Below are 22,086 nucleotides of genomic sequence, written 5' to 3'. Positions count from 1 at the left end.
TAAAGAGTTGGACAGAGACTTGCCCATGGAGTAGACACATTGCAAGTCTGGGCTTTTGGAAGACAGCCCGAATATTCCACCAGCAGGACATGGGTACAGCACATAACTACCAGGGGCCCATCTAGGCTACCAGTGGTCAGACAATCCTATTCCAATTCTTAGTCCAAGTTCAATTCTGGCCACAGGAAATGATGATTTATGTCTCAGTGGGACCTAGGGTAGAAGATCTTGCCTGTCAGACTATAAGGCTTTAGAAGTTTTTCACCTGATTAATATAGACAACTAGTACACCCCGTGTTGGAGAGAGACCAGTCCTCATGACAGTGATCTCAGCAAATGAAGCAAAGAGATATACACTGCTTGTTGGTGATCTTCACCTTAGTTCTCGCCTTCCCAGCCTGCAAAAGTATAATCAGGTATATCTTGAAATAAATATCCATACTATTTACTCTTCATATCAGGGTCTCTACTACTATTTGCAAGAAATCTTTGATATTTGCTTATGAATTTGCTTATGAGTTTACTGATGTCTCCCCCTCAGTACAGTCTTTGACATTGTTATTGGTGTGGAGTTTGCTTCTTTTAATAGATTAAAAAATACCAGTTGGCTTCCTCAGTTATTAACCTCAGAATGGTTACTCAATGCCAGAACTATATCAGACTTCCTCTAATCTGATCACTGTGTATTCTATCATTTCTTCATGTTGTGTCTAAAAGAAAGATATTTTTTAAAGTCCTTGTGGTAGACAACTTCTAAAATGCCTCCCAATGATCCTCAGTTCCTAATGTTCCTCATGTAACTCCCTCCCTCTGAGTGTCAGCTGGGTTTTTTGATTCACTTCTAATGAAGAGAATATGACAGAAAGAATGGGATGTCACCTACCGGCTTAGATTCTAAGAAGACTATGGTTGCCATCTGAGTGCTCACCTGCTCTCTCTCACTTGCTCTAAGAAAGGCCAGCTGCCATGTTGTGAGCTGATTTATGGAGAGGTCTCAGTGGTAAGAAACTGAGGGAGAACTCTAGCCAACAACCAGGTGAGGAACCAAGGTCCTCATTCCAACAATCCACGAGGAACTGAATCTTGCCAAGAGTCACATGAATGAGCTTAGAAGCAGATTATCCTCCCATGCAGTCTTCAGATGATTCCTCAGCTCCAGGCCACAGCTTCACTGAAATCTAATGAAAGACCTTGAGCCAGGAACACTCACCGTTATATTTCAGATCAATGGAGACTATGAGATAACAATTGTTTATAGGTTTTTTTAAGTTGTTTTAATGTTTTCCTTTTGAAATAATTATAGATTCACAGGAAACTGCAGGATTCCTACAGAGACATCTCATGTGTACTTCACCCAGTTTCCCCCAATGATTGCATCTTATAAAACTATAGTACAAAATCAAAACCAAAAATCAAAGCAGGTAGCATATGAGTGTAGAGTTTTATGCCATCTTACCCATGGTGTAGATTCTTATAACCACCAGGGTAATCAAGACAAAGGATCAAGATACAGAACTTCTCTATCACCACAAAGATCTTCATGCTACCCTTTGATTGTCATATCCATCCCATACATCATCCTTAACCCCTAGAAACCACTGATTTCTTCTCCATTTCTGTAATTTTGTTTTGCCAAGAATGTTATATAATTTATATCATATATGGCCTTCTGAGGTTAGCTTTGTCTTTTGCATGTCCTTCACATGCATCCTTTTTGTTGTTTTAAGGCATTGGGTTTTGCAGTGATTTGTTACACAGCAACAGCTAATACACCACTCTCATGGGAAAAATTACTTCCTGATTAAAGTGTGAACTGAAAAAAAGATTTCCCATTGGGTATAGGAACATGAACACTTACTGAATGTCTCTTAGAAACAGCCATCATACCACAGCAAAGATATTTACAATAACCTCAAACTCATGTTCCTAAGGGTCCTCTGTTCACACAGCAGAAGGGTTGGACAAGTTTATAATTATATAAATATGAACGAGCATTTCTGAAAATGTGTTTCACTAACCAACAGTGCTGTGAGAGGTATCTCCTCGGAGTACACTCCCATTAAGTTAAGTATAAAGAACAAATTAAGACATATTGGTGGTTATGGTTGTCTCCTAAGTGTGCATGAGAATCAATTTAGGTTCTTGGGGAATAAATGAATAACCTGATATCCTTGAACCCCACACCTAGGGAATCGGATTCTGTAATCTACAGTGGGAAGACCTGGAATTTTTCATTTTTTACAAACTTTTGACGTGCTTCTGAGGCAGATGACCCAGGACCATACTTGGGGAAATACCATTGAACAGCATTTTCTCCTTCTCTTGCATTCTGCTACAAGTCTCGAACACTTCCCGCTTCATTCATACTTTCACTTGCTACCTCAGTATTATTCACTGAATAGCAGAGAACAAACGGGATTGAGAGTCATGCAGACGTGAGACATCCCACTATCTCTGCTACCTCCTCCCTGTGCAAACTTGACAGAGTTACTTAAGCGATTTCAGCCTTGGCTGCACATTCACCTCATATAGTTGGTGTGAGGCTTTCAAAATGTTGTATAAATTATGCCGATCCGTGGTAGGAGCGCTTGAAATCCCACCTGATTTGGGTTTCATCCCCTTCCTTCCTTCCATTAATTATCTGGAAGCCCGGCTGTTCCGTGTTATGGTTCCCCAGCACACTTGTCTCTCTTTCTTCAGATACTGGTAGCCCCCTGCTCCTCCACAGTCTCTGTGACACCGACAACCAGAATGCATTTTGTTATTGCTTTTACCACTGTTGTTCAGGTAGCAGCTCCATGGCATGATCCTCCTCCATATAAATCATTTGTGGGCCCATTGCCAATAAAAATAACCACAGGAAGTATCTAGAGCCTGATTTTGTTTCCTAATACAGTTTTCCTCTTGTAAAAGACCCCATTATTAAAATATTTTTAACAATTTCTGGGACCAGCTCCCTCTTTACAAGAGTCTCTGGTTGGTAATGAAAGAATGAACATTAAATGCTTTTACATAAGTGGCTGGGGGAAAAATAGGAATAGCTGTGTTAAGAAAAACAGTTATTTAATTATGAGCATTTTATGGTGCTCTTAAGGTATCAGAACCCCACAGCTTGCTTTACTAACACTGCATTTCTAAATCTAGCTTGTGCTGGTTTCCTTCCATTTTCAACATTTTGTTTCCTGGGCAATTTGAAAACAGCAGGCCAGTTTGGGGATAAACATTAAAATACAAATACTTCAGCTCTAGTGATTTTGCGAAGCAGCTACACAAAGCACTTGCAGTTTTAAGCATATTTTTTTTAAAACACACATTGCTTGGGGACCGCTGTGCCATAATACCTTACCTTAAATAGGTTGTTGATTCGTGGCAACACATTTAATGTCAGTGCTTTTATTATTTAACATAAAATTCAGGCAATGGGCCTGGCCCAGATTCAGCGAGAGAGAAAGCTGACAAGCTCCTGTCTTGTTGATGTGCTGGTTCCCTTTAAGGGAGAACCTGGGTTTGAAAAACACATTGACTTGCCACTTCTAGGGACTTCCATGGGACCTCCTTTTATGACCATAGGATTCATCATATCATTGTGGTTATTACTTTTGTAAACATAGTTATGACCAAGTATACTAATAAGGAGGTCTCATATATGCTTGCTGTTTACAAAAGGTTTCCTCCTTATGTACTGGCTCAATGCTCACAATAGCTCAGTGAGGATGATCCTTGAGACTTCCATTATATAGATGCGGATGTTGAGGCTCACACAACTTAAGCCACACATGCTGAGCTTCTAGCTGGAAGAAATAGAACGTGAAATCAGATGCTTGACCTAGTTGTTAGAGTAGCCAGCTTATCTTCCTTAGTAAATATTTCTCCAAAATGTCAAAATGATTACACATTTCAGCTCAACAGTGGATCCAAGTGGTCGGAACAAGTCAGGCAACTTAGTTATTTGGAAATGCACACTTGGTTTTAAATGGTCATATATGCATTTCCTCCATGAACTCCTCTGTACCCTGCAAAGTCCAGCTCCTCCTCTGGGTACCTTTCCCCAGCTCTGCCAGGAAGGACCCTCCACTTTCATTCTTTCTACAAATAGGTATAAAGTACTTTTGTGCCTGGTGTAGTCCTAAGCACTAGGGAGTTAGCAGTAAGAAGGACAGGCATGGTCTGGGGTTTCAAGAAGTTACTATCAAGTGGGATGGAAAAATGCAAAAACAATTTTTTTAAGTTTATTTATTCATTTTGAGGGGGGGAGGGGCAGCGAAGGAGAGAGAGCAAGAATCCCAAGCAGGCTCCGCACTGCCAGTGCACAGCCCTATGTGGGGCTTAAACTCATGAACCATGAGATCATGACCTGAGCTAAAACCAAGAGTTGGACACTTAACTGACTGAGCCACCCAGGGACCCCTGCAAAAACAATTGTTTAAGTTTACATGATAATAAAAGCTACCAAGGATAAGAACATGGAGCGTTAGGGTGCACAGTAAGAATGCCTAGGCTAGGTAAAGAGACAGGAGGGGGCACAGAGATGAGGGGATGGAGGGCTAACTAGCTGCAGTTAAAGAGCCAAAGGTGGTTTCTCTGAGAAAATAACATGGCTCTTATTCTTTGGAAGAGAGCTACTGGTTTATGTTATTTTATGTTATTCTCCCCCATTATTCTGTTTAGCCTTTGATGACAGGAAGCATATTTTATGCATATTTCTTTAACTTTTGAGCTTACAGTAGAAGCTCAATGATATGTGTAGTTGTTCTGTTGTGCCTGTTGAACCAATGAGCCAGCGACCTTCCCTCTAAACTCCAAGATAAAAGCCCTAGGCTACCAAGTTTCCAGCGGATTGTTACTTGGTGTTCTAGGGAGAGGAAGTAACCCAAAAGATTTCTTGCTTGTATTCCCTCAATCACTGCCTCCAGTAATATTAATACCACAATTAATAACCTTATGTCACAGTTTGATGTTGCTGCATGTGCTTAAAGCATATATCATGTTCATCCATCATTTCCTTATGTCAACAGGGCTGTCTACATTTAAGTAATATTAATATAATTAATTAGCATTAATTCAATTAACAATATTAATATTTATGAAGCACTTATTTTCTGCTACATCCTCTTTCTAAGCCCTTCATAAATATTTCCTAATCTTCACAATATTCTGAGGGGAAGAGAATTATTATTCCTACATTTTACAGATGAGGAAACTGATACAGCAAAAGGTTAAGTGATCTGTTCAAAGACCCAATAAAGACTGTGGCATAATTTAAACTAGGCAATCCACATGTGGAGCCTGCAATCTTGGACACTATTCTAAAGCACGCTCTTCCGTGATTTGTGTAGTCTGGAGCCTACCTAGTCCAGTGGTCTTCCTTACTCAGCATTTGATTGCTGCCAAATTTTACCACTTTATCTAAAAAATCCACTCTGTAGATGTATCACATGAGTCAGTACATCCCAACATCATAACCTCAAAGGACTATTTATCCAATAAGGGAAGTTGGCATTGCCCAGAATCTAAAGATGAGAAGCCACAAACACTGTATTTGTTGTAGCCTACCAGTGAACCATTTGGACTGAATTGACCCATTAACGGAATGATTGACCAGTTAGCCGTTTGATTAAATAGGCTTCATGGACAATCCAAGGGCTGGGGATGTTTTAACTGGTCAGTCATTCCCAGGGAATTCAAAGCTATTCTCCTATAACTCAAATCTTTGGCAATTCGTGACAAGCGTAAAGTAAAATTTCCTTTTCTTTTTCTTTCAGTTCCATTGATTTTTCCCTTCACATTAAAGAAACCGTATGCAGACAGACCAGAATCTGTGGCTCCAGCTCAGCAGGTCCCCATAATGACGCATGTGTCTCTTCTCTAGTAGATGAAGCCCATGGAGATGGGAGGCTCACACGGATTTTCACTGCCCTCCCTCTCTTTTATATAACTGACTAGTTCTGTACTAGGTTTTGAATATGGAGTCAAGAAATATCAAGACAAAAACACCTTTGGTTCATTCAATCATTCATTCATTCATCTCCTTGGAGGGCCATCGGTGTTCACTCCTTTTAATCTTTAACAGACTCCTTTAATTTTAACACTTAAACATTAACATACTTCTTAATGTTCACTTTATTCACATGCATATCAAATTCTTTCGCTTTCTTAGAATTGCACTCAATCTGCAGATGTCTCTTGCTCAGACTTTCTCTTTATAGGCTTTTCCTAGTTTTCCTCTTTTCTGCTATTCAATTCGAGAGCTCTAGATTGGGTTCTGATTATAAGCCAGTTACACGATTACATCCTGTCCCAAGTCCTCAACTTTCTCACCTTTAAAATGAGGTGTGGGTAGGTAACTGCATGACCGTAAAGAAACATGTTGGTTGTAATTTTTTTTCCCTGTTTCTATTTTTCTAATTTTAGTTAGGTGCTAAGCTACTTAAGGTCAGAGTAGGTGGAGGGATACCTGGGGAAAAGGTGGCTGGATATCTCCTTGTATGACTTGACCACATTGCTCTGAAGAGGAGAGAGGAAGAAACTCATTCCCAGCTCACCAAGATGGGGTCTGATAAAACAAATATTCATTCCCTCTTGGATCCCTTAAATGACAGAGCACTGGCAGCAAGGATAAACTGGAACTCAACTTCTGCTATGACCACACTCGACCTGTTTGGCATGTCTTATCCAACTGTCTGTCAACCAACAAGAGACGGACACAGAATTATGTATGCCTCTGGATTTGGATGATTCTCCCTGATATTAATCACTTGTCAGTAGATTTGTCCCTGAGCCCAGGGCTGGCACTGGTACTGTGCATAGTATAAGAAACTAAAAGGACAAATTTCATTTATTTCATTTTCTTAAAGCTTTATATATCTCCTGGCACAGCTGTAACCCCTACAGATTTGAAGGCCACCCTTCACACATATCCCAAGAGATTCCGGGGCTGTTGGCTCTGACAGGTCTTCTCATTTCTTTCCATTTCTGACTCTCCAAACTCGGACAGGGACAGCACATCAAAATAGACACTGATATCTACACTTACTGCTGCAACCATAGGTATCCATTACAACAGCTAGATCCATTCTTTCAAAGCCTTTCCAGTAATCTGAACGAGGAGAGAAAGCCTGGCCTTGGAGCTGACAATCAAAGCCCTCCAACATTAGTCTAGAGCCTCAATTAATGGCCTGACATGTCTTGAATTTTAACTTGCTGGAATTTTTAATTAAACATTGAAGAATTCTTGTGGTAGAATATGACAGCCTGTTGCCAAATAATTTACACTACCATGTCCTATTACTTTTTTTTTTTTTATTTTTTTTTAACGTTTTTATTTATTTTTGAGACAGAGAGAGACAGAGCATGAACGGGGGAGGGTCAGAGAGAGAGGGAGACACAGAATTGGAAGCAGGCTCCAGGCTCTGAGCCATCAGCCCAGAGCCTGACGCGGGGCTCGAACTCACGGACCGCGAGATCGTGACCTGGCTGAAGTCGGACGCTTAACCGACTGCGCCACCCAGGCGCCCCTCCTATTACTTTTTTAAAGCACTTTCTCTAGTATGCAAAATCCCGAGACACGCCATCAACCAAAAGCACTAGGTTTTTCCATAAATTGAATTTTAAGAAAAGATACTTGTGGTGTGGGTTAGCATTTCTCCTTCTAAAAGATTCCAGAGAAAAATCTTTCCTCAGCATCAATCTATATGAGGAATTTCTTTTACAAACTTTTATTGAACTATTGAACACATTTTAATACGCTATCTTATTAACCTTTATAAAAATTCTAGCATAGTAATTCATTCCCCTTGAAGAGATGAGAAAACTGAGGCCCAACTAGAACAGCAACTTGTATAAGATTACAGAAGGAAAAAAGGCAAAACCAGGATTCAAATAGACTTGAATTCAAAATCTTTCTCAAACTCCAAACCTTTTGTGTCTTTGTATCAGTCTGGTTAACAATGTTAAATGTCACTAATTTGAGGCTTTTTATTTGGTTGGTTGTTGGTTGGTCTGGTTGTTTTGTTATCCTCTATACTCAGACTTTTCCTTGAAGCTTATGGGAAGGACGAATGCCCTTGCAAATTTCCTTCCAGTCCTATGATCCTATGGTATTAACTCCCTCTCTCATTTCCTTCCTGCCTTCCTTCCACATTTCTAGAACACCTATTACGTGTTACCTGCCAAGCTTAAAGATGAAAATACACTGCACCCACCTTGCTACACATTCAGTATGCTTTTCCAATCCTATGATAGTCTCTGGCATTTCCCCATGCACCCACTCATTCCTTAACCAGGCAAATATTTATCGAGCATCTACTAAAGTAGTATACTAAGCCCTGAGGATTTAACAAATAATTCAGGCTTGGTCCCTGATCTCATGGAGCTGAGGCTCCGCTGTCTCCATCTGGGTTTCTCTTTAATTTCTTTTCTCTCCACATGCTTATTCTATAAGGATTTTTCTGAAATATGAGAGACTGGTAGGGTCATGAACTGAGGGTGCACATTTTTAAGTGGAAATTGAGATTATGAGACATTAGCAGATGCTTATTTCCACTTATTCAATAGTACCTACAGAATCATAGTACCTAAAGATATTTTCATTTATTCATTTCCTAACTTCATGTTATTTTTATTTAACCTTTTATAGCTGCAGTTCACACCTTCCCCAACTCGTCTATATGCTTCTTGAGTCACTCCATGGTGACTCTACTCACAGCATAGGTTATAAAAATATCCATGGGATAAATTCCAAACCCATGTCTTTGTCTCTTGTTGTTGCTATGTGTCTGTAAACATGAGGTAGCAACTCTGAAGTCTTGTTATAACAGGCAAGCCTGTAAATATGAATAATACATATATTCCCAAGCAAGTTCCCTGCCCCAGGCAGCAGATACTCAGTGAAGGATACTACCAGGGGCTATAACTTTTTGATAAATATAGCAAGTGCTCCACTAGAAGTCATACAACTCCCCAAAGTGGATTTTAGACATTTCTCTCCTTCTCAATAAAAACATTGCAGAACTAGATAGGAAGCATGAGGTGGGAAGAGGCATTTGAACAAAAGTTGCCACATTTGTCTTCATCTGTGCCTTGGTTTCCTTATTTTGAATGTATTCTTAGTAGTGAAAGATGCTTGGGGCACCTGTGTGGCTCAGTCGGCTGAGCGTCCAACTTCAACTCAGGTAGTGATCTCATGGGTTCGAGCCCCACATCGAACTTTGGATCCTCTGTACCCTCTCTCTGCTCCTCCCCCACTCACATTCTTTCTCTCTCTCAAAAATAAATTAACGTTAAAAAAAATAGTAAAAAATGCTCTACCTACACCTCTTGGGATAGTTTTAACTATCCCATGAGATAAAATGTTAAAGTGTTTTATAAACAATAGCTATAAATCTATGTTGTGAACAAACTTTAAATTATATAGTATGCTACAGACAAAATTTAATTTGTATTCCTTCACTTTTCATTTATGCTTTTGACTTACCAGATTTGTGACCCATTCCCTCTAGGCTATGTTCCCAGCTCTGATAACTTACTAAATAACATATAAGATAAGCAGATCAGATAACATATCAGATAAGCAGATGTTAGTGCCTAATAATGGTTTAACTATCAACTATCTTCACTGACCAGTAAGGTTTAATAAGTGGGTATCCCCATTCCAAGTAGGGTAAATATGGTAGAATAGAGAAGAGTTTTCACTACTCTTCTTGCAACATATAAAGAGGTGTCTAATCGGGGCACCTGGGTGGCTCAGTAGGCTAAGTGTTCCACTCTTGATTTCAGCTCAGGTCATGATCTCATGGTTTCGTGGGATTGAGCCCCATGCCGGGCTCTGTGCTGGCAGAGAGGAGCCTGCTTGGGATTCTCTCTGTCTCTCCCTCTCTCTGTGCTGCCTCCTGCTCATGCTCTCTCTGTCTCTCTCAAAACAAATAAATAAAACTTTGAAAAAACAACAAAAAACCTTTTAAAGAGGTGTCTGATCCACCTATCTACTCCCAGGGCCAACCCTGATAGAAGATCAAACTTTGGAATGTTGCAGAACATTCCATTTATTGATGTTTGAAAGGGAATGCACATACCAGTTAACATTTTTTGTACTCTACTGCCTATGCCAGGTATAATTCTAAATGTCATACATAGATTCATTATATCTTCACTGCACCCCTGTGAAGGAGACAATATCATCCCCATTTTACAGATGAGAAAAGTGATACACAGAGAAGCCAGGAAAACTGTCCAATGTCACTACACTAGCACGAACAAGAGAACCCTGGCAGGCTGATCTCTGAACCCACCCCATTAGCCACCATGCCACATTGAGAACCCCCACAGTGCTGGCTACAGATGAGTGGCTCCAAGTTTCAGAATCCCCCAGAAAGAAAACAAAGGTCCCTTCCTGTGAAGACTAAAGGTATCTGACTAGCCATCTCTGGTTTCCTTTCTTTTTTTTTAATTTATTTATTTTTGAGAGAGAGAAAGCATGAATAGGGGAGGGGGAAAGAAAGAAAGAGAGAGTGAGAGCGCGCGTGCAAGCAAGAGAGAGACAGAATCCCAAGCAGACTCCACACTTTCAGCATGGAGCCCAATGTGGGGCTTGAACCAACAACCCGTGAGATCATGACCTAAGCTGAAACCAAGAGTCAGATGCTCAACTGACTGAGCCACCAAGTACCCCACTTTACATGCCTTCTTATGCCGTCTCGTGCCTTCATTTGTTGTGTACTATGTGCCTCTCACGTTAGCTTAATGCTTATTCATTTTCTAGGAGTTAGCTTAAGGCTCCCCTCCTGTAGACAAATGTAGATGCTTCCCACAACCAGTTCCCATTGCCCAATACATATTCCCCCTCCCCCCCCCACCTGTGGGTGCATTTACCTTCACATACTGCAATCACCCACTTATCTGACAGGCACTCCTTGAAAGCTGGTATGGGTCTTTTCATCTCCATTTCACCAGGATCTTGCATGACATCTGGCTCAGGTAGAAAGATCTGTACAAGCCCATCAACTCTGAGTGGGGATAGAAGGAAACAGATTTTAAATTAATGAAAACTACATCCAGAATCAGATTCACGTACAAATTCATCTCCACAATTTGAAGGAGAATTCTAAAACAAGAATTCTGGAAAGCATTAAACATTTCTATTTTCTCTTATGGTTTTCCAAATCAGAAAACTACCTGGGAGGCATATTAAATGGCTTCAAAAATCAAGTAATGAAAGAAATCGCTCATTTCTTGTAATCAGCACTCTGCCATGTGCAGCCAGAACAAGATTTAGAAGTGGGTGTTTCTTCAATCAGCAAAACTAAAAGGAAAATCAATGGAATGGGAGAAGATATTTGCAAACTACATATCAGATAAAGGGTTAGTATCCAAAATCTATAAAGAACTTATCAAACTCAACACCCCAAAAAACAAATAATCCAGTGAAGAAATGGGCAAATGACATGAATAGACACTTCTCCAAAGAAGACATCCAGATGGCCAACCGACACATGAAAAAATGCTCAACATCACTCATCATCAGGGAAATACAAATCAAAACCACAATGAGATACCACCTCACACCTGTCAGAATGGCTAACATTAACAACTCAGGCAACAACAGATGTTGGCGAGGATGTGGAGAAAGAAGATCTCTTTTGCATTGTTGGTGGGAATGCAAGCTGGTGCAGCCACTCTGGAAAACAGTATGGAGGTTCCTCAAAAATTAAAAATAGAACTATCCTATGACCTAGCAATTGCACTACTAGATATTTATCCAAGGGATACAGGTATGCTGTTTCAAAGGGACACGTGCACCCCAATGGTTATAGCAGCACTATCAGCAATAGCCAAAGTATGGAAAGAGCCCAATGTCTATTGATGGATGAATGGATCAAGAAGATGTGGTATATATATACAATGGAGTATTCCTTGGCAATCAAAAAGAATGAAATCTCGCCATTTGCAACTACATGGATGGAACTAGATGGTATTGTGCTAAGTGAAATTAGTCAGTCAAAGAAAGATAAATATCATATGACTTCACTCATATGATAACCTTAAGATACAAAACAGATGAACATAAGGGAAAGGAAGCAAAAATAATAATAGGGAGAAGGACAAAACATAAGAGACCCTTAAATATGGAGAACAAACAGAGGGTTACTGGAGCGATTGTGGGAGGGGAGATGGGCTAAGTGGGTAAGGGGCATTAAGGAATCTACTCTTGAAATCATTGTTGCACTATATGTTAACTAACTTGGATGTAAATTTTTTAAAAAATAAAATCAATAAATCAATAAAAGAAGTGGGTGTTTCTCAGTTTTCCATCTATCCTGTTCTTAATCTGAGTCTTTCCCAAATCAGGTACTAGAATACTTGTGATGCCAAATACAAAATATGGGTGGAAGGGGCAGGCCCAGGAAGGGACAGGCATATAGGAATATCTCCTATGGATAGGAGAAATGACTAAGCCAAAGTCACCATGTTGATCTACGTAATACAGAGCAAGGCCATGGGGAGAGGACCAGAGAGAAAAATCAGTAGCATAAGTAGCATGGACTGGGATAGAGGATATGGAGGGGTAGAGTGCCTGGATGGTTCAGTTGGTTAAGTGGGGTAAGCATCCAGCTCTTGATTTTGGCTTAGATCATGGTCTCACAGTTCATGAGATCAAGCCCTGAGTTGGGTTCTGCACTATCAGTGTGGAGCCTGCTTGGGATTCTCTCTCTTCCTCTCTCTCTGCCCCTCCTTCACTCATACTCCCTCTCTCTCTTTCAAAATAAATAAATAAACATCAAAAAAAAAAAAAGGCTATGGAGGGGTACCTAGTGAAGGGAATGAGGATTTGTACATTTGCAGTGGAAATGATGAGAAATATGGTACGGCATGGATATGCTTTCTATGAGAGACGGGAGTAAATACAAATTTTTGTTACTATTATTTGTGGTTACTCAACTGCAGTTCCCCTTGAAAAAATAGCCACTTAGGTTTCCAGGATACTTAAAATTATATTCATCATTTAATTCCAGAATTTTTGGCTATGACTACAAGGGTGCTTTACAAAAATGCTCAAAAGTCAAAAAAGTCTCCGTTTTTAATTTCACTCAAGGGCAATGTCCAGGAGTGAGATGAATTTGCATTTCTTTTTCAATTTATTCCAGCAATGATTTAGCATTCCTTACAGAGGGCACTCCAGGAAGCTAACTCTCTTCTTTCCTTTAACCTGGTTCTGCTTCAGGCTGAAGACATCCTGGATTTAGACAGATTTGTGGCTATTTGCTATGGAGGGATATTTCCAATGTTTTCTAGGACCTGTATCCCTTTGAGAATCCAATGGAAAGTATGGATATTCCTCAGAAAAATAAATGCACACAAGAAAATACACACAAAATTTTGCTTACATTTTGAATAGACTCACAAATGCCCTGAACCATTTCCATGGACCTCTCAGGTATCCATGGACCCAAGTCACCCTGGGTAACTACATGGATCCAAGTAGGGATAGTTAGAACCTACTGTCCCTAGATGAATTCACTTGCCTATCACGTTTAGCCATGTTAGAACATTTCATCTTACTTCCTGTCTCAAATAAGGAACATCTATAGCCAAAGTTACTCTGGGAAAATCTGGAGTTTTGCTTAACCCTAATGTGATTCTGGTACTCTAGAAATCCCTAATTTGATCCTTTCACTTACTACTGGAGACAAAGAATCACCCAGTGGGTTAACAAAGACAAATGTTGGTCTTTGTAATTTCTGAGACAATTTAAAGTCACAATCCTGCAGTGGGCATTGTTTAATCATTGATATCCAGTGTGGAGTGCAGGTTTGTGATAAACATTTGAGGTCTTTAGGTAAGAAAGGTCACCTGTGAAGGAAGAGGTGGTTAGAGGAGGTCAGAGATAACAGGTTCCTTCAAATTTCCTGGACGAAAGCACTCAAGGGTACTCATGCTACTATACCAGGTACCATCTGTAATTGATGAGTGGTTTTCAAAGCCGTCCCCAGCTAAAGCATTTTGCAGTAATCCATTCAGGCAATACTTAACTTGCTGCCAATAAGTCACATAATTCAGGCTGTCTACCTGAATCATCCCTCATGGAGTGTAAGTAAAGGCTTCTTCCTCCTCCCCACCTCCTTCTTCTCAGCAGCTAGCTCTCAGGAATGGGCCAGGAGTACTGAAGGCCAGTTAAATTCGTCTCTTACCTGACTGCCAAATTAAATGTTAAAATTCCCTCAACCCCTCTGAAGAAGCTTTCAATAATCAAATAACATAATTCCAACCAGATGTCAAATACTTTTAGAGTACCATTTCTCTTACATTTCTACTTCCCTCTAATGATTTTCTATGGGGAACATTTATAAAAATATTATGCTCTGAAGAATTATATGAAGCTATTGTTTTTTCCTTAACTGAAGCATGAACCTTTCTTTTCCAATAAGAGCAAAAGAGCAAAAAATTATTTTAATGCTTAATGCACAAATAGCACTTAACATGCTACTAGGCCAGAAAAAGACTCCAATATTATATATTACATAACTATATTTACGTTACACAATAAAACAGAGTTTGAGTGAGAAACAAAAGTATGTTGAGTCTCAGACAGTAGATATTAGGCCAGAGCAGAGGGCTGGGCTTTCTTGAGAGACATGAGCTGAATATTTTCTGAAACAGAAGAGTCATGTGAAATAACCTAATCATTTTTTACAACAAGAAATAGAAAAGGAGGAAACTTCAAAAAGTGTATGAAAGAGAATGAAGAAAAATATATCAACATCCAGAATAAAGCATACTCAGAATAAAATCAATCCACTGAAAACAAAGGGCTCAACTTTTCCGTGCAACGTCAGAAAGTGGTTAAATCTCATCAAGGCTAATTTCTTCCATATCAACCCTCAGTGTGTGTGAGTATATGTGAGTTTGGACCTAACATCTGTGAATACTTTACTCCCTTCAAGTTGAGAGAAATACACTTTCCCTTGTCCCTACCTTCAACAAGACAATAGCAGGAGTGTATTTTGACATCCTAAGGGTGGGAATACAAAAGCCATCTTGCAACAGACCTCTATCCTTGTGGGTTGTGCCGTATCTGAAACTCATTCCTCCTCGGGGAATTCCTCTCTTTGTGGCAAAGCAGAACTTGTGTGTCACCTCTGGAGATTGCAAAGTCTCCATACTCCTGTTTCAAGTCTGACTTGCTTCTAGGTACAAGCCCACAACGTGAGCTCTATCAGTCTGACTCTTGCAGCATGGACTTTGACGGTCACATAACAGAGCTAAAAAGGAAAGGTCCTAAAGACAGTCCCTGGCAGTGGTGGTGGTGGGAACAGCAGTAGCAACTGTGCTGACAGTGGTATAGCGTCGGGTACCAGCCACCGCAGCAATGCAAAGGGCAGTATCTAGCGCATCATGGAAGTGGCTGCTCTGTGGCAAAGGTCAAGCTCCTTGATGTTATGTGAAGCACTGTTTCCAGTTCTGAAGCCTTTTGGCCCGAATTTCTTGCAATCTAGGCTGTTCTTGGGCTATTCACTAAGTATCTTCCTCATTGTCTTTAGAGAATTACTAAAGCAAGCTCTTGTAACTAATAAAGCACTGCAACCTTAACTTTGTATAGCTTGCATCATTAAATTTTTTTTTACTAGATATAATTTCAAACTTCCACAAAAGTTGCAAGAGCAGTTCAAAGACTTTCTGGATACCCTTCAGCCAGTTTCCCCAATATTATTATTCTGCATTGCTTTCTTCTGTTTCTCTCTAGAATTCTTCTAAACTGCTTAATAGTAAATTATAGACATGATATCTTTTCCCTAAAATGTCACTTGGTATTTACTTAAAAAAATTATCTTACATACAGCACAATTTTCATCATATCAGTATGGATAAACTGCTATTATCTAATCTGCAGACTTTATTCAGAATTTGCCAAGTGTCCCAATGATGTCCTTTATAGCAAAAGAAAATTTAAGATCATTCTGGAACTATTTAGTACATTTTAAATAAATTTATGTCCTGCCTCAAGCAGCCAGAGTTGTTTTCTGTTGCTTGTGGCAGATAACCCAAACTGATAAAAACAATTGGAACTGGGAATGAGATTCTGCAAGCGATAGACTTTAAAATGTGCAACTGCCGGTGTGGAAAAAGGTAGGGACAGAAGGAAGAGAGGACGCTGGTGTGCTGCACTGGCAAGTTGTTGAACTATTTTTTGTTGAACTCTTGAGACCATCTACATGCCTAAGGAAGGCCGCCAACGCCAGCAATTTCTTAGGGTCATCAGTGGCATCATAAGAAAGAGACATGAGGAACAATGGCCCTTCTTTCTCTAAACAAAGCCATACCTGGAGGTGATGCCTACGACTCCAACAGCCCTTTTGTGACCAGAGAGGGACAAGTCTGAAGGCAAGGACAACCCTTGGAAGACAGCACGGCATCAATGTGGAAACAATGGATCCCTCAGGATATGGCTGAGCTATCCCATCTCTGGACTTTTAGCTTTGTGAGATACGTTTTTTATCCATTATTTAAGCCAGTTTCTGTCAACGTTTTCCATTACATGCAGCTGAAAACACCCTAAAGATAAACATACTCGCCAAATGACTCCGATTCCATGTTGACATTTTGTTTGATGGGTTAGACATTCTCATAAATACAAAACTGGAGGAGGTGCCATTATTCTCTACTGTATCATAAAGCTAGTTTCCTAGATCCTCCTAACATGGTATTTCTTTTTTCATAAGCATCATGGAGGATAGAATAAAATGTGTAAACCAACAATGACATGTAAAATACCACTAGTGAAAATAACAGCATAAAGAAGCCTCTTAAAATGAGTTTCTCAGTGTTTTTTGCATAATATGGATTAAATATCCTGTCAACATTTATTATAGACTTAATGGTACAGTTAACACTTGCACGACATGGATTTGAACTATGCAGGTTCACTTACATGTGGATTTTTTTCAATAAATACAGTACTATAAATATATTTTATCTTCCTTATGATTGTCTTACTAACATTTGATTTAGCTGACTTCATTGTAAGAAGACAGTATATAATATATATAACATACAAAATATGTGTTAATTGACTTCCAGTCAATTATGGGTAAGGCTTCCAGTCGACAGTAGGCAATCAGTAGTTAAGTTCTGGGGAGTCAAAAGTTATATGCAGATTTTTGCCTGAGCAGGCTGGGTGTCACCCCTAACCCCCGGCATTGTTCAAGGGTGTAAATTAATAATGCTAAAGAAATCTTCTGTGAGGGTTAATTGATTAATCTCCATGATATGCTATGCAATAGTTAGTCCCGTTTTACAGATGAGGAAACAGGATTAGGGAGATTTACCAACTGCATCAAGATCACAGAGATCTTAAATGCTGGACTCAAGATTCAAACTGAGTGAATCCCACTCCATAGAAGGTGTTCTACCTTTCTGATAATTAGGCCAAGGTGGTAACTCTCCTCAAGGGAAAAATAATTTAACAGGTTAAGTTGAACTGAAAACTAGACACATGAGTTGAACAGTGGGTGTGGAGCATTCTTTCCAAACTCAAGATGAGATGACCTCAAGGAGGGGCTGGGGGGTGTCAGTCTGGAGGAAGGGGCTGCCATATCTCCATCAGCACAGACTCCCTGCCCTACTCCCGGGCAGTCACTGCCACCCAACCGCGCCCACAGATGAAAGTGGTTGGCGCAGAGGGACTATAAGGGGAACTGTAACATTTGCAGAGGAATTGTTATGTTTAACAAAAACCTCTCAGAGAGCGGCTAGGGCTAACAGCCTCATTTGCTGGAAAATGAATCCGAGACACTTGCTCAATTATATCCCTGACCCATTCTCTTGTGCTTCAGAGGATAAGGTAGGCTTGTGAGCTGCCCAAAGGTGGGGAAATGCCTGCTTATTTTAACAGAGTTCACGACCCTCTCTTAGCTCTACGGAGGCCCCTGTCCCTACCCTATCTGTTCACTTGCAGCCTGATTTGCCAGTCTCATGGCTGGGCCTGGATAATTCTCCACAGAGAAGCAGAGGTATGTTTCTATCACTGATTCTCCAACTCTTAAAACATCACTTAACTGAATTTTACATATAGTGACTCTGAAAAGGATCAGTTTGGGCAGTGAGGACTAAGGTTGCAGGGGGCATTTATTTATTGGTGGAGTGTTTGGCTTCTTTCCTATAGCAATAGTAGGTAGACTCACCTCTCCAACATAGTTCTGAACAATTAACCAATTCATCTTCCCAGGATTACTTGATAGTGATCCATTTCCATAGTTAGCCAATTAGCATCAGGGGAAAAGTGATAAAAACTACCGTTTGTGATCTACTTACTTTCGTCCCAGCACTGAGCTTAGTGCTTTGTATATGTTATATTAACAACCCCCATAACAAAACTCTGGGTATTCTTATCCCCAGGTAACACATGAGGAAACTAAAGTTCTGGGAGATTAAGAAGCCTTCCTACATTCTCATAGCAAGTGAGTTCTTATCATCAGTCATGTCAATGTAGACCCATGACCTTCCTGATCCATCAAGATGCCACTTCATCCACCTCTTATTATAATTCACCAGAAGGGAATAATAATACAAACAATGGGGGCACCTGGGTGGCTCAGTTGGTTAAGCGCCCAACTCTTGATTTCAGCTCAAGTCATGATGTCACAGTTCATGAGTTTGAGCCCTGAATCGGGCTACACACAGCATGGAGCCTGCTGAGGATTCTCTCTCTCCCTCTCTCTATGTTCCCCTCTCCTCTAAATAAATAAACAAACAAACTTTTAGAAATTATAAAATAATACAAACAATGACTATTCTGTAAATAACCTCCTTTCCAGCAGGATCAAATGCTAGGGAGAAGGGCATGGTATTGTGGATGTTCAGGAGAAATACAAAGCAGGAAACAGAATTAGGGCATTAATGAAATTTCAGCATTTGACTTTCTTCTTGCAGAAATATCTTTATCACTCTTGATTTTCCTCCAACCTCAACCTTGCTCCTTCTTAATTTCCATTTCTGGTTCCTCCTCCTCTGCTAACCCTTAACTCTGTTGTCCACCCTCTTTTCTCTCCAAATTCCTTCTCTAGGTGATCTCATCCTCTTCCATGGCTTAAAATAACACTTTCGTACTGATGACTCATAAATCTCTATCTCTAGCTCTTAACACTCCCCTGGGCTCTAGATTTATACATCCAACTGCCTACTTGACATCGCCTCTTAGCTGTCTAATAGACATCTCAAATTTAGTTATGTCCAAAATAAAAGTCTTGATTTACCCCCAGCTGTCTTCCTTATCACAGTTGATGGTATCATCACCACCAAGCTTCTTGGGCCAAAATACCTTTTCTCACTCCTCCCAAACAATCTATCAGCAAATCTTGCCAATTCTTATCTCCAAAATACTTTCAAGAGCCCGCCACTTACCACCATCTCCATTGCTCTGGCCCTAATCCCAGCAACCAATATGTCACACCTGGACTTCAATGGGCTATTTCTACTTCTTCCTCTGCAGAGTTCATTCTCCACACAGCAGCCAGCCAGAATGACCTTTTAAAGCATAATACAGGTCAAATTGATTAGGGCTTAAAAGCTTCCAACAGTTCCATTGGACTTAGAGTAAAAAACTCCTCCACATCACCAACAAAGCTATCCATGATACATTTCTTGCCAGTCTCTCAAACATGACCACATACGTCTCTCCTCACCATTCTCCAGCTTCCCTGGCCTTCTTCCTAGCCTTCTAGCCCACTGAGCTCCTTCATGTCACTGGCCTTTGAACCTGGTATTCCTCTGCATAGACTTGCTTTCCTCAGATCTTCTATGATTACCTCTTTCTCCTCATTTGAATCTCAGCTCTGATGTTCCCTCCTTAGAATGACTTTCATTGGCCATTCCAGCTAAACTGTCTTCCTCCATTCCTTCCTCCAAGTTCCATTACATCCCATCACCTAGTTTTATTAGTTTAAAAAGACTAGGGGTGCCTGGGTGGTCAGTCGATTAAGGCGGCTGAATTCGACTCAGGTCATGATCTCATGGCCTGTGAGTTCAAGCCCCACATCAGGCTCTGTGCTGACAGCTCAGAGCCTGGAGCCTGCTTAGGATTCTGTCTCCCTCTCTCTCTGACCCTCCCTCACTCACGTTCTCTCTCTCTCTCTCTCTCTCTCTCTCAAAAATAAACAAACATTAAAAAACTTAAAAAAAGACTTACATTATGTGGTAAGTGACATTTTGTGTTCAGTATTTGTTGTCTGTCTCTGCCCCTTAGAACGTAATCTACAAGGAGAGAGTCCAGTCCAAGAGTCCTGGTCAAAGAATAGCTGAGCCCCATGGTGACATAACAGAGGTCAAGCTCCACAGAGATTGGATGAAATATCCCACAATGATACCCACTCGTGATTGAGCAATACTAGTTTCTGGAATCTCTTGACTCAGAGAATAACATGTTCTGGTTAGAGAACACTTAAGTAGACTTTCAATTTTAATTAACAAATCAGCATTTTTATCCATAACTTCTTATGAGTTTGAATGTATATTCCAGTTGCCTGGGACAAAATCATTTGATGACAATCATATTTAAGGAACCTACAAACCTAAGCACTACAGAGCTCTCCCATCCTGGTCAATACAAAAATAAGTGCCTAGAAGTGCAGTAATAACATATCAAAAACCTAAAGTGCGTGGCATTAGCTCAGTGCTCAGCTGGTAGGCAGCAAGGAATCTTTGGTTACAGCTACAAAATAGATTATCTATTTTGTAAAACTGTCACCTGTGATAACTTAAAAGATAATATACTTTTTGAACTTATAGCTTTACAGGAAGTAATTTGGAAAGAGAACTTTTCTAGCAGGTTGTTGACTGCTGTTGACTGAATGTGACAAGATACTATAATAAAAACGATGAGCTAAGAACAGAACTAACTGATTTGTAAGCAAGCATGGAAAGTAACAGAGATGGTCCAGAAAATAGGAGATTTGCAGGATTGGAACAGACCATTATTTCTGATCATTGATTGGTGAAAAACTGAAAGATTAGAACATAGCCTTGTGTCAAGGGATACATCAAGGGTATGGTTTTCACACCCAGTGTTAAACTTCTGAATGAGTTAAGATAGCACTTAGACTTACACTTGGACAAAATCATCCAAATAAAAAAGACTGAAGTTGTGGCTCTTTCCAATGAAGGCTGATGGGCTTAATACACCTGCAGTTAAGATGAAACAGAGAGAAGGATGTCTCAATAAAGAACGGTGTATGTGGCTACTGGCACAAGGAGCTGACCAAAATCAAGTATAAAAAGAAGCTGATTAAATTCTTGAGAAACTTGTACAGCCAAAGAAACCATGAGCCTTCTAAAAATGTTTGTGACAGTTTTGCGTAGTCTAAAGACAGAAACTTTAACAACAGTTGGGCTTGTGAGCTTCTATGAGCAAGCTGGAGGCTAAGAAAGCTTCTAAACCTTGAAGGAGGGCACATTCCACAATGCACTTTCTAGAAGTAGCCAAGCCAAATAATAGAAAAGGAAAGGCCCCTAAAGTACAGAGTCAGGGGCCCTGGAGAACAATGGACTCAGAAAACCCCTACCCTGGGGCCTGGTCAGAAACTAATCAAGAAGCTTTCTCACCACCAGGGGGCTGGGACTTGCAGTTAGATTTCAGAATTGATGTGAAGCAGCGACTTCCCCTTTCCAAACAGGAATGTTGTAGACACCCGGCCCCTGTTCTATTATTGTGTACTAGATATGGGGGAAAGAGAGAATCTATTTTTTTCCAGTTGGCTTGGGGATCAAAAAGAACCACGTCCAGGGGCACCTGGGTGGCTCAGTCAGTTAAGCAGCTGACTCAGGGTCACGGGATCAAGCCCCACATCAGGCTCTGCACTGAGAGTGAAGTCTACTTGGGATTCTCTCTCTCCCTTTCTCTCTCTCTGATCCTCTCCTGCTTGTGCGAGCATGCATATGCACTCTCTCTCTCTATCAAAATAAAAAAAATTTTTTTTAATTAAAAAAAAAAAAGAACCACATCCAGACCATCAGGCATTACCCAGAAATCATGGACTTGGAGTTTTTGATGCTCTGATGGAATAGGACTTTTTTTTTTAACTTTTCTTTAAAGTTTATTTA

The sequence above is a fragment of the Leopardus geoffroyi genome, chromosome C3 (assembly GCF_018350155.1).
Source record: "Leopardus geoffroyi isolate Oge1 chromosome C3, O.geoffroyi_Oge1_pat1.0, whole genome shotgun sequence".
Taxonomy (NCBI): domain Eukaryota; kingdom Metazoa; phylum Chordata; class Mammalia; order Carnivora; family Felidae; genus Leopardus; species Leopardus geoffroyi.
Note: the sequence above shows the minus strand (reverse complement) of the source record.